General features: G+C 46.4%; 1 protein-coding gene across 3 annotated transcripts in view; it reads right to left on the minus strand.

Annotated features, from left to right (window-relative positions):
• Adipor2 (adiponectin receptor 2) overlaps positions 1–10,449 on the minus strand; it is a 63,524-nt gene extending 53,075 nt beyond the window's left edge. Inside the window, exon 1 of one of the 3 annotated variants that reach the window (XM_005365114.3) lies at positions 10,341–10,449. The gene's annotated coding sequence lies outside the window, so the exon portion shown is untranslated. Of the gene's footprint in view, positions 1–2,870; positions 2,932–10,340 lie in introns of those variants that run through there. The other 2 variants (XM_005365115.3, XM_013353019.2) reach the window with 2 other exon arrangements.
• Between the last annotated feature and the right edge of the window lie 3,612 nt (positions 10,450–14,061).

Below are 14,061 nucleotides of genomic sequence, written 5' to 3' on the forward strand. Positions count from 1 at the left end.
GGTCTGTGCATCATCTCTCAGCCCCAGTTTCGCTGTGATGACACTCTGGGCATTTCAACAGCTCTGAGACTGTCATACCTCAGCCCTGTCACACGCTCAGGTACCTCTCTGAAAGACTACGGGACATTCTTCGTTGGTCTTCCTGTTATTACTATCTCCATCATTCATATGTGTTCTACATTCAAATGTACTGCTGCCAATATTAACTTATTAACTGTATTAAGTTCAAAACCTCTTAAGCTGAACTCCAAGGCCCTCCACAATCTGTCCCTAATGTGTGATTCCAAAAATTTACTTCGACTGCTCTATGTACCAAGTATTATCTTCCAGTGAAACTGACTACCTACCAGTTGTGATGGGGGAGAAGTTGGGGCCCTTTATATTCTGTATTGTAAGAGCACATTCTTCTTTTCATTTTGTAGGAAGGATTCTGACTGTACACATTGGTAGTAATCCAACATGTACACTCTGATAATGGTTTGTTTGTTTGCTTCAAGTTAACCTTCAAACTGGATGTCCTCCAAATAGAGACTCAGGGAGAATGCAAAACCGGGTGGCCATAGTATGTTCAACCCTCTGAAACCTCAGAGTCGAGACCAACTGCCTGGCTAGGGGGGAAGAGGGAATAACTTTGGATTGATTTATCGCCTCATTTCTGATTCCCTGTAAATATGCTAACAGAGATGGTTGGGGAAGGCAGATTTCCCTCCCAGATTGCCAGCTCTCTGAATAAAGTACAGTTAAAGATCAGTTCCTGGTTTTTATTTGTCAACAGGCAACACAGACTGAATTCCGATTTATTTATTTATTTTAAAATATTTATTTATTTATTTATTTATACAATATTGTGCCTGTATTGTATGCCTGCAGGCCAGAAGAGGGCACCAGACCTCATTACAGATGGTTGTGAGCCACCATGTGATTGCTGGAAATTGAACTCAGGACCTTTGGAAGAGCAGGCAATGCTCTTAACCACTGAGCCATCTTGCCAGCCCTGAATTCCCATTTAATTCCCAGGACATGCCATTCATTTTCTTCTTACCCATTCTCTACTATTCATGCCTTGGAAACCCAGCCAACAGCCCACACTTCTAATTCCAGAACCCTAAAGACTGAGGCAAGAGGGTCCCCAGGAGTCTGAGGCCAACCTAGGCTTGGTGATGATGTCCCGGTTAGCCAAGGATACAGAGAAAGAAAGGGATGGAGGAGAGAGGAAAATAACGGATGAATTGGTCTAGATCAGTACCATCTAGACCAAGCATAGTAACCCACACCTGTAATCCTAGCACTCAGGTAGAAGCAGGAGGATCAGAAATTCAAGGTCATCCTTGACTACATAGTGAGCTCAAGGCAGTAAAGATTTGGGCTGGGAACATGGCTTAGCAGGTAGGAGCACTTGCTGCACAAGCATAAGGACCTGAGTTCAAATCCCCAGAACCCATGAAGAAAACAAACATGGTTTCCTGTACCCCTGTAACACCAATGCAGTGGAGGGTGGAAACAGGAGGACGGGTGAAGCTTGCTGGCCTCTGGTGTAGCTACAGGTTCAGTGAGAGATCCCTCAAGGAACTAAGAGGGAAAGTGGCAGAGAAGGACGCCTGGCATCCTCTGGCCTCCATGCACAAGCCCGGGCCCAAGTACCCGCATGTGTGCACACACACGTAAACACATACATCTAAAATACTTTTTTTTAATTTAGAAATCCCTACTGCCTTTGTTTGTATAAAGGAACAAACTGATTCTAAAACTCATGAAAAATGATACAAGTAGCCAAAACAATCCTGAGAAAGTGGGGCAGTCAGAGGGCTCACATTTCCCAATTCTAAAGCGACAAAGAAACTTGATCCCTAGCAAGACACCAGCAGCATGGTTGGTGCCCACACCTGTGATCCCAGCACTCAGGGATCTGAAGTTCAAGGTCATGTTCAGTTTTATAGGGAGTTTGAGAACAAAAACAAAAACAAACAAACAAAAAAAAAGCAAAAAGCAAGAACAGTTAAGAAGAGGGAATCTCTGAATTTGAGGCCAGCCTGGTCTACATATCAAGTTCCAGGCTGGCCAAACCAAAAAATAGAAATAAAAATGAGCCAAGCTGTAGGAGCACATGCCTTTTAGCACTCAGAAAGCAGAGGCAGGGGTATCCCTGTGAGTTCAAGGCCAGCCTGGTGTATAGAAGCTCCAACATGCGTGAGCTGAGGTCTTAACCCCATCCCGCTTTCAGGAAGGAAGAGGCCCACTGTCACTGCTGGGCTGAGCTTTGGTAACCAGGGAAAGCTTACGATTTTCAGAAGAAGGAAGAAGTCACAGTGAAGGTCTGTGGTCTGTGGAAAGCAGCACCTGAGCAACTGCTTGTGACACACAACCCCTTACAATTTATCTGAGGGAAGATGAGAATAAAAGCCTACTGTGTGAAGGTAGTGGTAGCCCATTACTTCAGAAGTCTGCCTCTTCCTCTTCTTCTTCTCCAGTCAGAAGGAATACAATTGACATAAAAAGTGTCCCTAGACAAGAACCAAACCATTCAGGAATTCTTCCTTAGCTAGGCTTCTGTTTTGTTTCGTTTTATTGATTTTATCTTATGTGCATTAATGTTCGCCTGCATGTATGTATGGAGTGCCCGAGGAAGCCAGAAAAGGACATTGGATTCTTTGGGACTGGGACTACGGATGGTTTCTGGCCACCACTTGGGTGCTGGGAACAAAACCTGGGTGCTCTGGAAGAACAGCCATTGCATGCTCTTAATTACGGAGCTGTCTCTACAGCCTTAGGCAACTAGCTTTTGAGACAAGGTATCACTTATGTAACCCTGGCTGGCCGGGGATTCACTTTGTAGCCCTGACTGGCCTTGATCTCATTGGCAATCCACCTACCTCTGTTTCCAGAGTGTTGGGCTTCAGTGCGGGAGATCACACCCAGTTAAGGTGTCATCTTCTTCTTCCTCCTCCGCTTCTGTTTTCCAAGACAGAGTTTCTCTGTGTAGCCCTGACTACCCGGAAAGTCTCTCTGTAGACAAGGTTGACCCAGAACTCAGAGATCCACCTGCCTCTACCACTCGAGTGCTGGACTTAAAGGCATGACACCACCACCATCTGGCATTTCTTTAATTTTTAAATGTTTTCCCAGTGGCAATATTCTGTCAGCGCTCTAACAAATAAAGCTTTATTTATAGTTAGCTCCACCCTCTGATCTTGTTAGAGCACAAACAAAATCTCCATACTAGAACTTTAACCCAGAGCCTCATGCATGCTCAGTAAGCGTGCTATCAGTGATGGTTAGTGCTCCCCTCGTCTAGGTCCATAGCTGATTCCAAGTCACTTAGCTGTAATAGGGTCCGTGCCAGGTCCAAAGGTTGTCGGTCTCTGGGGCTTATTCGTAGAGACTGAGTGGAGTGGCTTAGCCATGAGCCACGTTGGCTCACACCCAGGCTGTTTCAAAAGGGAGACTAAAGGGGCTGATTTGAGCTGGGACCAGTGGGGATTGGGTCATGGCTTCAGAGAGTTTCAAAACCTGTCTTGGCTGGAGAAAGGCAAGAACAGTGTCTCTTCCAGATATCAGCTTCCCTCTGCCCCAGTTCTGCTTCAGGTCCGAAGGCTAAGCCTCTCCCTGCCACCGAGATCACCAGACAGGAACCCTTTCAAAAGGTCAGAAGGCAATGAAACTCCACCCTTCTGTGCTTTAACTGGGGGTGGAAGTGGGTGAAGGTTTCTCGTGTGGTTTCTCAAGTATTGGGGTTTGGTTGGTTGGTTGATTGGCTTGAAATGGGGTCTTGCTGTGTAGTCCATGCTGGCCTTGAAGTCTGTACCTTCCTGTTTCAGCTTCCGGAGTACTAGGACTGCAGTCACCCACCATACCTGGCCTGGGCTGGTTTTTCCATCACATGATGGCGTTCCCACCTCCTCAGTCTCCAGAAGTTTCCCCTCTGGTGATCACCTTTAGATATTTTTTTAGGTAATTTTTTTGTCACGGTTTGTGACACAAACCTAGACACAGAGGGAGGTGGGACCCAGTTGAGGAATTACTTCCATCAGATTGGGCCATGCCTATGGGGCATTTTCTTTTTCTTTTTTTCTTTTTTTTTTTTTGTTTTTGGTTTTTTGAGACAGGGTTTCTCTGTGGCTTTGGAGCCTGTCCTGGAACTAGCTCTGTAGACCAGGCTGGTCTCGAACTCACAGAGATCCACCTCTGCCTCTTAAAACTTGCTAGTTGATGTAGATGAGCCAAGCTCTCTGTGGCCAATACCATCCCTGGGCAAGCAGGCCTGGGCTGAAGAAGAAAGGCAGCCAAACAAGCCAGTAAACAGCGTTCCTCCACGGTCTCTGCCCCAGTTTCTGCTGCAGGTTCCTGCCTTAAGGTCCTGTCTTGGTTCTGTCATTGAGGGGCTGTAGTCTGACAGCCAAATCCTCTCCTCCTCATGTTGGTTCTGCTCGGTGTTTTATCGCAGCATTCGTGAGCAAACGAGGACACCATCCAGTTCTGCAAAAATTTCTAGCACACAGATGCCAATATACACCGGAGAGAACTCCCTATAGGATACTTTTCTGCATTTTAAACTCATTTATGTGTGGCTGTACATGTATGTGTGTTGACAAACAAGTGCCAGGCACACTGTGGAGGTCAGAGGACCCATGTATGTGTGTTGACAAACAAGTGCCAGGCACACTGTGGAGGTCAGAGGACCACCCTTTTGGGATGGGGGGACAGAGAATCTTCATGTCTCCCTGGCTGTCCCAGAACTCTCTGTGTAGACCCATGGGCCTCTGCTGGCATTGCAAGTGTGCCCTTCCACGCTCAGCTATGGAACCACCTTTGAGAGTCGATTCTCCCTTCATGTCAAGGTCATTAAGTCTTGGCAGCAAGTACCTTTACCCAATGAGCAGCTTTTTTTTTTTGAGACAGAGTCTCACTATTTAGTCCCAACTGACCTTAAACTTACAGAAATCATCCTGCCTCAGCCTCCTAGATGCAGGCACAAGATGCCCTACCCAGCTTCTTAGAAAACTGCTCAACCTCTTAGAAAACTCCCCTCCATAGCCAGCATTCTCGCTGCCATAGAAGGCAAACAGAGATAAAAGAAAGAAAGTTGGGTTAGAACTGGAGGTCACAGCTGTAAATCTTGGTTTGCTTCCTGCCCTCCTTCTCTTGCTCCCTCCTCCCTTAACCCACTGCCTCCTTCTTCTCTTCCATAAACACAGAGTCCCCATCTTACAGTAGCTCTCTGCCTAACACTGGCTTCAGAGCTGATTCCTCAAAGGAACATGGGAGCTGTGCTTTGGCAAGCTGCAGGCTTGTAGTCTGCCTGCAAGCTTAGCGCTTGATGCTGACCCAGGAGCATCTTGGGTTCAAGGCCTTCTGAGAACAGAGCGAGTTCCAAACCAGCCTTTTGGCCTATCTCCAAGAAAGAAAGAAGGAAAGAAGAAAAGAAGGAAGGGAAGAAAGAAAGAAAGAAAGAAAGAAAGAAAGAAAGAAAGAAAGAAAGCAAGCATCCCAGGGAGATAGGTGGCTTAGTCAGGAAAGTGTCCACTGAGTAGCAAGCACAGAATTCTGAAGATCTGAATTCTGTCGCAGCACATGTATGATGTCATATGTGGCTGTGGTTACCTCTAACCCGGCACTGTAGTGACAAAGACAGGAGGATCCCTGGAGCTTGCCAGCCAGCCAGTCTAGCTGAGCTGTGGATTCTACATTCAATGAGAGAGTCTGTCTCACAAAATAATGTCGAGAGTGATTAAGGGAAATATCTGACATCAAACCGCCTCCATGTGCACACACATACATGTGCATGAATATCCACAAACACACACACATACATGTGCACACACATACATATGCATGATATCCACAAACACACATACATGTATGTGTACACACATACATATGCATGGATATCCACAAACACGCATACATACATGTGCGCACACACACATGTGCATGGATATTCACAAACACACATACATACATGTGCACATACATACATGTGCATGGATATTCACAAACACACATACATACATACATGTGCACAGCCATACATGTGCATGATATCCACAAACACACATACATATATGTGTACACACACATATGCATGGATATTCACAAACACACATACATACATGTGCACACACATACATGTGCATGGATATCCACAAACGCACACGCCTACATGTGCATGGATATCCACAAATGCACATACATACATGTGCAAACATACATGTGCATGAATATCCACAAACACACATACATACATGTGCACACATATATACAACACACACACAACCAATACCAATCCTGTCACTATGAAACTCTGCAACCCAAGGTGACCTTGAACTTGCAGCAATCCTCCTGCCTAGGCCTCCCAAGTGCTAGGATTAACATGTTTTTAGGAAAGGAGGACATGGAAGGCCATCCTGCCCAGATAATCATTGATTCCTTCAACTCAGTGTCTCCTGGGTCTCCTGACCCTGCACCTGATTTTGATGTTTTGTTTTGTTTTTGACACAATTCTGTAGTCCTAGCTGGCCTGGCACTCACTTTGTAGCCCAGTTTGGCCTCAAACTCAAAGTAATCCATCTGTTTCAGCTTTCCAAGTGCTGGAGTTACAGCCATGCATCCTGGCACTTCCCCAGACAAGGGACCAGGAGAGTGGTGCTCCTGCTCCATAGATGACAGTACAAGGAGGTGATCTGGTGCTTTCCACATGGCCAGGGCTACCCTTTCCGGTACTTTGCTTCCTGCTTTTTCCATCATTCACAGGTGTGCGGGGTGCAGGATGCAGAGAGACTACCAGTGCATGGCAGATTGCAAATCTGGCTTATGTGAGGACTCCCATATGGAAGGCTCTCAGAAGGAAAAGGACATGTTTGGAGGCAAAGAAGTGGCAGAAAATTATATTTTTCTGAATCAGTGCCAAGTGGAGTGTGTAACACAGGCCAGAAGCAGCCAAAGGGGGAAGGGGTCAGGCATGGAACACATGGTGGCGCCACCCAGATTGGGAGCCTTGAACAATTTATTGGGAGTGATCAAGCTCCTGTGTGATTCTCTCAGCCAACTGTGGGAGAGAGGTGGAAAGATACCAAGCCTGAGTTTGGCCAAAGGGAGGAAGGGAGGTACCATAGCCTGTGTAAGTCCAATGGCATGCAGACCCTGTCACTGCCCCGTGGAGCAGGTCTCAGAGGGTGGTTTGCCCCACTGGGGAAAAGGCAGGAGTCTGTGTTCCCAGTAACTCCCTGTGGCAAGTGCCACTCTGCACAAGTTGAGGGTTCTTTCCCTAATCAGGTGATCAGAAACAATATGGAATTTGTGGACGCTGGTGAATGAGTCAGGGGCAATTGGGGGTCTCCCGGGGGAGTTCTTAGTCTCATTAATCAAGGGATTCAAACGGAAGCACGAGGACAATTTTATTAGCCTTTAAAGGAAAAACTGCAGGGCAGGCAAACTATAAACTTCAGCTACTGCCCAGAGGCGACGGGAAGAGAGAAGGGAAAAGGCCATGATGCCATCATGTGAGCTGGATTGGAGCTCAGACACATGACCAACAAGAAGCCACAGTGTGGGGAGGGAGACTTTGGAGAAAGAGTAAGGAAGCCAAAAAATGCTAGGGGAGAGGCATGAAGGAAAAAATGCTGAGAAAAGAGAAGGAAGAAAAAGAGAAGTTTCATTTTTCAGAATAACTCAGACTGGGCTGACTTACAACCCGGTGTCTGTGGCCTTTAAACTTCTGGAAGGGAAAGTACAGTATCTCAAGAAAGGACTAATTATTCCGCCCATCTCTTTAGTATGGCTTACTGTGAACCTGCCTTCCTAGGGATGTCCCTTAGCCAAAGTGATTGAACCAGCCTAGCTGGAATCTCTGGCCTGGGTGGTGTTCTTTCTTCTCTGGTATGGTGAGGTTTCTATGGCTGGCTGAGACCAGACAGAGGATAGAGAGGCGAAGGATGGCGATGAGCCTGCGACCTGGTTTGGGGCTGTGATGACATGTGACCACTGGAGTTTCTCAGAATAAAGAAATGGTGAGGCTGGGTGCAGTGGCACACACCTGGATAGCTAGTGAGACAGAGACACGGAATCACGAGCTTCGAGCCTGCTCTAGAGTGTGCCCCTGTCTAAAAACCTTCTTTGTACCAGACGATTACATTAAATGAGTGAACCCAGGTGCTGGCTTGCCTGTTTGTTTTTGTCAACTTGACACAAGCAAGAATGATTTGGAAAGACAGAATCTCAATTGAGAAAATGACCCCACCAGATTCGCCTGTGGACAAACTTATGGGGCAATTTATTAATTAATGGGTTGATTGGTCATGACTTGCTCACCCTGCTTTCTCATACAGCTCAGGACTACCTGCCCAGGGGGTGGCACACCCCTCCACTACCCACTGCACGGTGGGTACTGAGGCCCGTGTAAGCCAAATGGTATGCCCAGACTGGAGGACCAAGGCAGCAAGCAGCATTCCTCCGTGGTTTCTGCATCAGTCCTGCCTCCAAGTTTCTGCCACGACTTCCTTGAGTGGTGGACTGTGACGTGGAAGTGAAAGGAAAATACACCCTTTCCTGCTCAAGCTGCTTTTGGTCACAGTGTTTTATCACCACAATAGAGACCCCAGCTAAGACAGCCCACCCAGCACAGTGGCAGCCCCTATATGAAGTCCCAGCAGCTCCAGAAGGTGAGGCAGGAGAAGCTCTATCCCTTGAACCCAGGAACTGGAGGCTGACTTGGGCAATACAGAGAGATCCATCATTACAAGTGGCCAGGGTCTGGGCCCAGTGTTTTCAGGTTCTTGGCTTCTTATTCAATGAACCGAAATAATCACACACAGACAAGCAAAGGAGACTTTGTTCAAAGAAAAAGCCCAGAGCAGACTCAAAAGATATGAGAAGCTCAGGGTGAAAATGGCCCCAAGAGAGAAGTCACTCAAGGGTCCGGGCACTGTTTGAAGCTTCCTTTTATGGGGTTCAAAAGGAGAAGGAGTTTGATTGCTAAGGGGCAGAGTGTGAGCATTCCTGTGCTTTTATTAACAGAATTGGATTATGCTAGCCTTCTTGCTCACAGCACATGTCCTTTCCCATGAACCATCTGATTTCAATCGTGTGCACACCCAATTAGACATAGGCAGAAGAACAGATAGAGAATTCTTCCTAAAGGTTCCTAAGAAGGCACAGTGCTCACCAAAAAAGAAAAAGACATAGCTTGCTTTATTAAACATGTGCCCCAAACCAGCATAGGCTGAACTGGCCCACTGCCCCATAACTGAGTTGTAGGATTGTTTGAATAGAAACAGGTACTTCCAGGGGATTGCTAAGGGGAACAACTTATCCCATTGTTTAAAACATGTGTATGTACAGCTTGATGCAAGTATAGGTCCTCACAGGTCACCAGGAACAGTGTTCAGAGTAGGGGTTTGCACATAGGACATACAGGCGAGGGTCTCAGGCTGCAAAAACACATTCTAAGCCAAGCAGAGTCCTGGCTTCCTTGCCTAACCATGTCTTAAACAAGCCAAGCCAGATAACATTTTAAGTAAGGCAAGATATAAGGGTAATATTTTAGAGAAAGTGGTTTGGTTTTGCTGTTGTTATTTTGTCTTTTTTTTAAAAAGTAGGATAGAAAGACAGGAAAATTATGGGGACATGGGAAAGAGAAGGTGTCTCTCACCCAAGGGTCCAGTTAAAGATTTTTTTTTAAAAATTTGTTCTTATTTTATGTGCATTGGTGTTTTGCCTACTGGAGTTACAGACAGTTGAGAACTGCTATGTGGATCGTGGGAATTGAACCCGGGTTCTCCGGAAGAACAGCCAGTGCTCCTAACCTCTGAGCCATCTTTCCAGCTCCCAGTTAAAGACTCGTAACACTCTCTGTAAAAACAGCTAACAAAGCATTAACATGCCTTCCACTTAGAGCAGCCGTTCTCAACCTGGGGGTCACGACCCCTTTGCAGGCACATATCTGATATAAACACATTCTGATCATAACTAGCAAAGCTACAACTATGAAGGAGCCATGAAATGACTTTATGGTTGGGGATCACAGCATGAAAACTGCATTAAGGGGTCACAGCATTAAGAAGGTTGAGAAGCACCTGCGTTAGGCTATTTTATGGTGGTTTGTAACCTTGAGTACTGTCTCACTGTTCCCTCAGATACCATCGAAAACAAAGCTGCTACCTTGACCTCCAGTGAGGATTTCCTTCCTCCCTCCCTCCCTCCCTCCCCACTTTGTGCCTCCCTTCCCTCCCTCCCTATGACTTGGACTTTTATTCTGCCAAGTGCCCCTCAGGACCCTTCCAATAGTCTCCTTTAGGTTTCTTAGCTAGCTACTCTGGAGATATTAATACAACAACGTGAAAACTCACCCAAATCCTGTCAAGAGTTGTGGATCCGCGTCCGAGGGCACCTGCTGAGGTCCCCAGAAGCTTGTGTCACCGGGCAAAGACTTGCACCAGGGACGTATGATAAAGAAATAGAAAAGTCTGCCAGGAAAGAGAAGGCCACTCCTGTGGATGGGAGTGGCCTAGTGAGCCTGGAAGAGGCACGTGCTGAAAGCATGGAGATAAAGTCTCATGACAATTTACATAGCGCTGGCCTCTCTTCTATTCCAGCCTGAGTTTTTCTCACAACTGCTGTTTGTTACCCTGGTAGGGAAGGGTTTCCAGGCTTTTTGGTCAACTGGCTTCTTTCACACGTTTTTTGTTTGTTTTATTTTGTTTTTCAAGACAGAGTTTGTCTGTGTCGCCCTGGTTATCCTGGAACTCACTCTATAGATTAGGCTGGTTTGAACTCAGAGACCCACCTACCTCTGCTTCGAATGCTGGGATTAAAGGCATGCGCCACCACCACCTGGCTCATCTTTTTGAAAGTATTTTCCACATGTATATATGTATAGGGTATGTGCATGCGTGTATGCATGTTCAAATGTGTAGGGCACGAGTGTGGGCAAGTGTGCATGCACTTTTCTCCCCTTCCCTGCTCTTTCAGAAGCTGCAGCCCCTCCATGGAGAAGCCCAGAGCCGTGCCCTAGGTGTGGCCCACTTTCTCCAGAGCGCCTCTCCTAACACCTGTGCTTAAGCCTATACTAAATATCACTATTAAACCCCAACACTGCTTCATAAAATGGCTCGTCCTGAAATTATTTTCTGTGTCAAAGTTAGAAATCCCAGTTTGGCCTGAGTTTGAGGTCCCTAAAGGTCTAGGGGAACAAACTCTTTAGTCTGCTATAGGTGGGGAGCTGTACCTCCTGCCCCTGTCCAAAAATGCTGGTATTTCAAGACAGGCTCTCTGCTGTAGCCCAGGTTGGGGTTGAACTCACTGTGTAACCAGGGCTGGTCTTGAACTCCTGATCCTCCTGCCTCTTGCTGGAATTTTAGGAGGGCACCACTGTGCCCAGCCTCCTAGGAGCTTCGAGGGCCTCTGTCTGGAGCGTTACAGGTCAGGAGGATAAGAGGTCTTTATTGCTCTAGTTTCTATGGGAGCTGAGCTGGTATTTTTGAAAGACAGGCAGCCACGGTGGCCTGTACTCTGTCCAGTGAGTCACTTTTTCTTAACATTTCTTGGCCTGGATGCTCTCTGCAACTGCATCACCGTGACCTTTCTTGAGGACACAGTTACTCAATGTCTTGGGGGACAAGTTGTGTGACAGCCTAGTAGGACACGTGACAGTCCCATGCAAAGCGTTCTGGAGCAGGTCGGAACCAGTCACCTGTGTGCGCCCACAGATTTCTTGGCAAACACTAGGACCCTCACGTCCAAGTACTGGCCTATTTTGTAGGACTGATACCAAACTCCCCGCTCCACACCCCCCTCTCCTGAGGACTGTGGGTCCCTAGCCAGAAGTCACATGGACAAAATGTCCCAAACCTCTGAATAGCCATTGTTCTCAGAAAGAGAATTTGTAAGTCAATTGTGTGGAACGGAAGGCATGTGCTCAGATAAATAAGGCCATGTATAATCTTTGTTATTCGAGACAGCCCTAAAGAACTCCTTGTGCCCCTGTACAATGGTGACCAGTCGGCCTCATGCCTCGGCACCCTGTGATGAGAGAGGTCTGTGCCACAACCCTAGGCACTTGATGTGGCTGCCAGGGACTGGGTAGAGGCCAGTGGGAGAAAGAGGGTGGCCAGACCTAAAGGGAGGCAAAATCTGGCTCAGGCTTCAGTGGCCCCCAGGGTAGGCCTGTTCCCCTTTAGTTTTTCTGCCCTTTTGAAGTCCCTAAGGTCTTTGTCCCAGAATGATAATGGTAAACAGACAGAAAAAAAAGTTCCTGTTTTTCAGTTCCTGGCTCTTAGAAAAGACCAAGGTCAACATTAGGAAGAAAATTAGATTTCTAGGGATGCAAAGAACCAGACATATCTAGATGCCCAAGAACAACTTGTTGATGAGTTCCCTCAGGCTATGGGGGCTATGGGGAGCTGTTTCTTTTCAACAGATTTTGCCTTTCTCTAAAAGACTAGATGATTAAAATCATACCTCTTCCATCTGATTTTTCTCAACTGACAGCCTTACAAGTGACTAATTTTTAAAATTATCATTAATTATTATTATTATTTTTGAGACAGATTCTCCTTCTGTAACCCAGTCTTGCCAAAAACTTGTGACAGTTCTTGTTAATTCAACCAGTCAAGAATAAGACCACAACTTAAAGTCAAATTGGAAGCAAGCTTTAATTAATACTCGCTAGGTGAATGGGTTCTAACCAGGTCCATCACTGAGTTTCTGATGGAGGAGGGTACAGAAAATGGCCCCAATCAGGGTGTACAACAGTTTAAGAATTTCCCATCAGGTCCAATCAGGAGCAAGCATACATCCTGATGTACCTCTAGACTACATCCAATCAGGAGCAAGCATATATCCTGATGTATTTCCTGCCTGTGAACCCCCCCACCCACACGTGATTAAACACATCCTATGCAGATGGGTCAAACAAACTTGTTTAGGGGAGTGAGAACAAGTGGCTTTTTTTCTCCCATAGACAATAGGCTCCAGCGTTTCAGGTGTTGTAAAAACCAGCAGGAGAGGGACCTTGGTGGGCCAAGGGGCCACACTGCAGGTGAGAGCCCACTGCCAGTGAGGGACAGACACCCCATACAGTACCTCCTGCCTACATGTGATCAAGCATAGCCTATGTAATTGGGGCAACCAAACACATGACTTGTTATCTTACATGAACAACAACCCCCAACATTCCAGGAAGTCATCTGTCCTTGGGCAAGTAGGGTGTACAGGTTAGAGAAGCTGTTCCCAACCTTTTTGGGGGGTTGGAGGGCCCTTTCACAATGGTCGAATATCAGATATACTGCATATTATGTACTTACATAACAATTCCTTTTTTGTTTGTTTATTTTTTGAGACAGGGTTTTTCTGTATAGCCCTGGCTGTTCTGGGACTTGCTCTGTAGACCAGGCTCACCTTGAATTTACAGATCTGCCTGCCTCTGCCTCCAAGTGTTGGGACTAATGGTATGTGCCACCATTGTTAGCATTCAGGCTATGTCTGTCTGTTCGTCTCTCTCTCTCTCTCTTCTCTCTTCTCTCCTGCTGCTCCTGTCCCCAGAGGCTGGTTCCCTGCCCCCTCCCTTCTTTTCCTATTCACTTTCCCCCAATAAAAACCCCTCCACCTGAGCTCTGTCACAAGTCACCTTTCTCTCTTGTGCTGCTTTTTAAAAATGGCAACAACCGTGCCCAGATCTACATTATGATTCATAACAGTAACAAAATTGCAGTTTTGAAGCAGCAATGAAAATAATTTTATGACTGGGGACCTCAACATGAGGGACTGTATTAAAGGGTCACAGTATTAGAAAAAAATTGAGAACCACTGGGACAGAGGCATTTTTGTTTTATTAGATCTTTTAAGCACAGAAATTTAAACTTAATTCCAGGGTTACAAAGTGAAACTCTGTCTCAAAAAAGATAAAGAAGAGGAGGAAGAGGATGAGGAGGTGAAAGAGGAAGAGGGAGAGGAAGAGGAGGAGGAAGAGGAGGAGGAGGAGGAGGAGGAGGAGGAGGAAGAAGAAGAAGAAGAAGAAGAAGAAGAAGAAGAAGAAGAAGAAGAAGAAGAAGAAGAAGAAGAAGAAGAAGA

Source organism: Microtus ochrogaster, unplaced genomic scaffold (genome assembly GCF_000317375.1).
Source record: "Microtus ochrogaster isolate Prairie Vole_2 unplaced genomic scaffold, MicOch1.0 UNK1, whole genome shotgun sequence".
Classification (NCBI taxonomy): Eukaryota; Metazoa; Chordata; class Mammalia; order Rodentia; family Cricetidae; genus Microtus; species Microtus ochrogaster.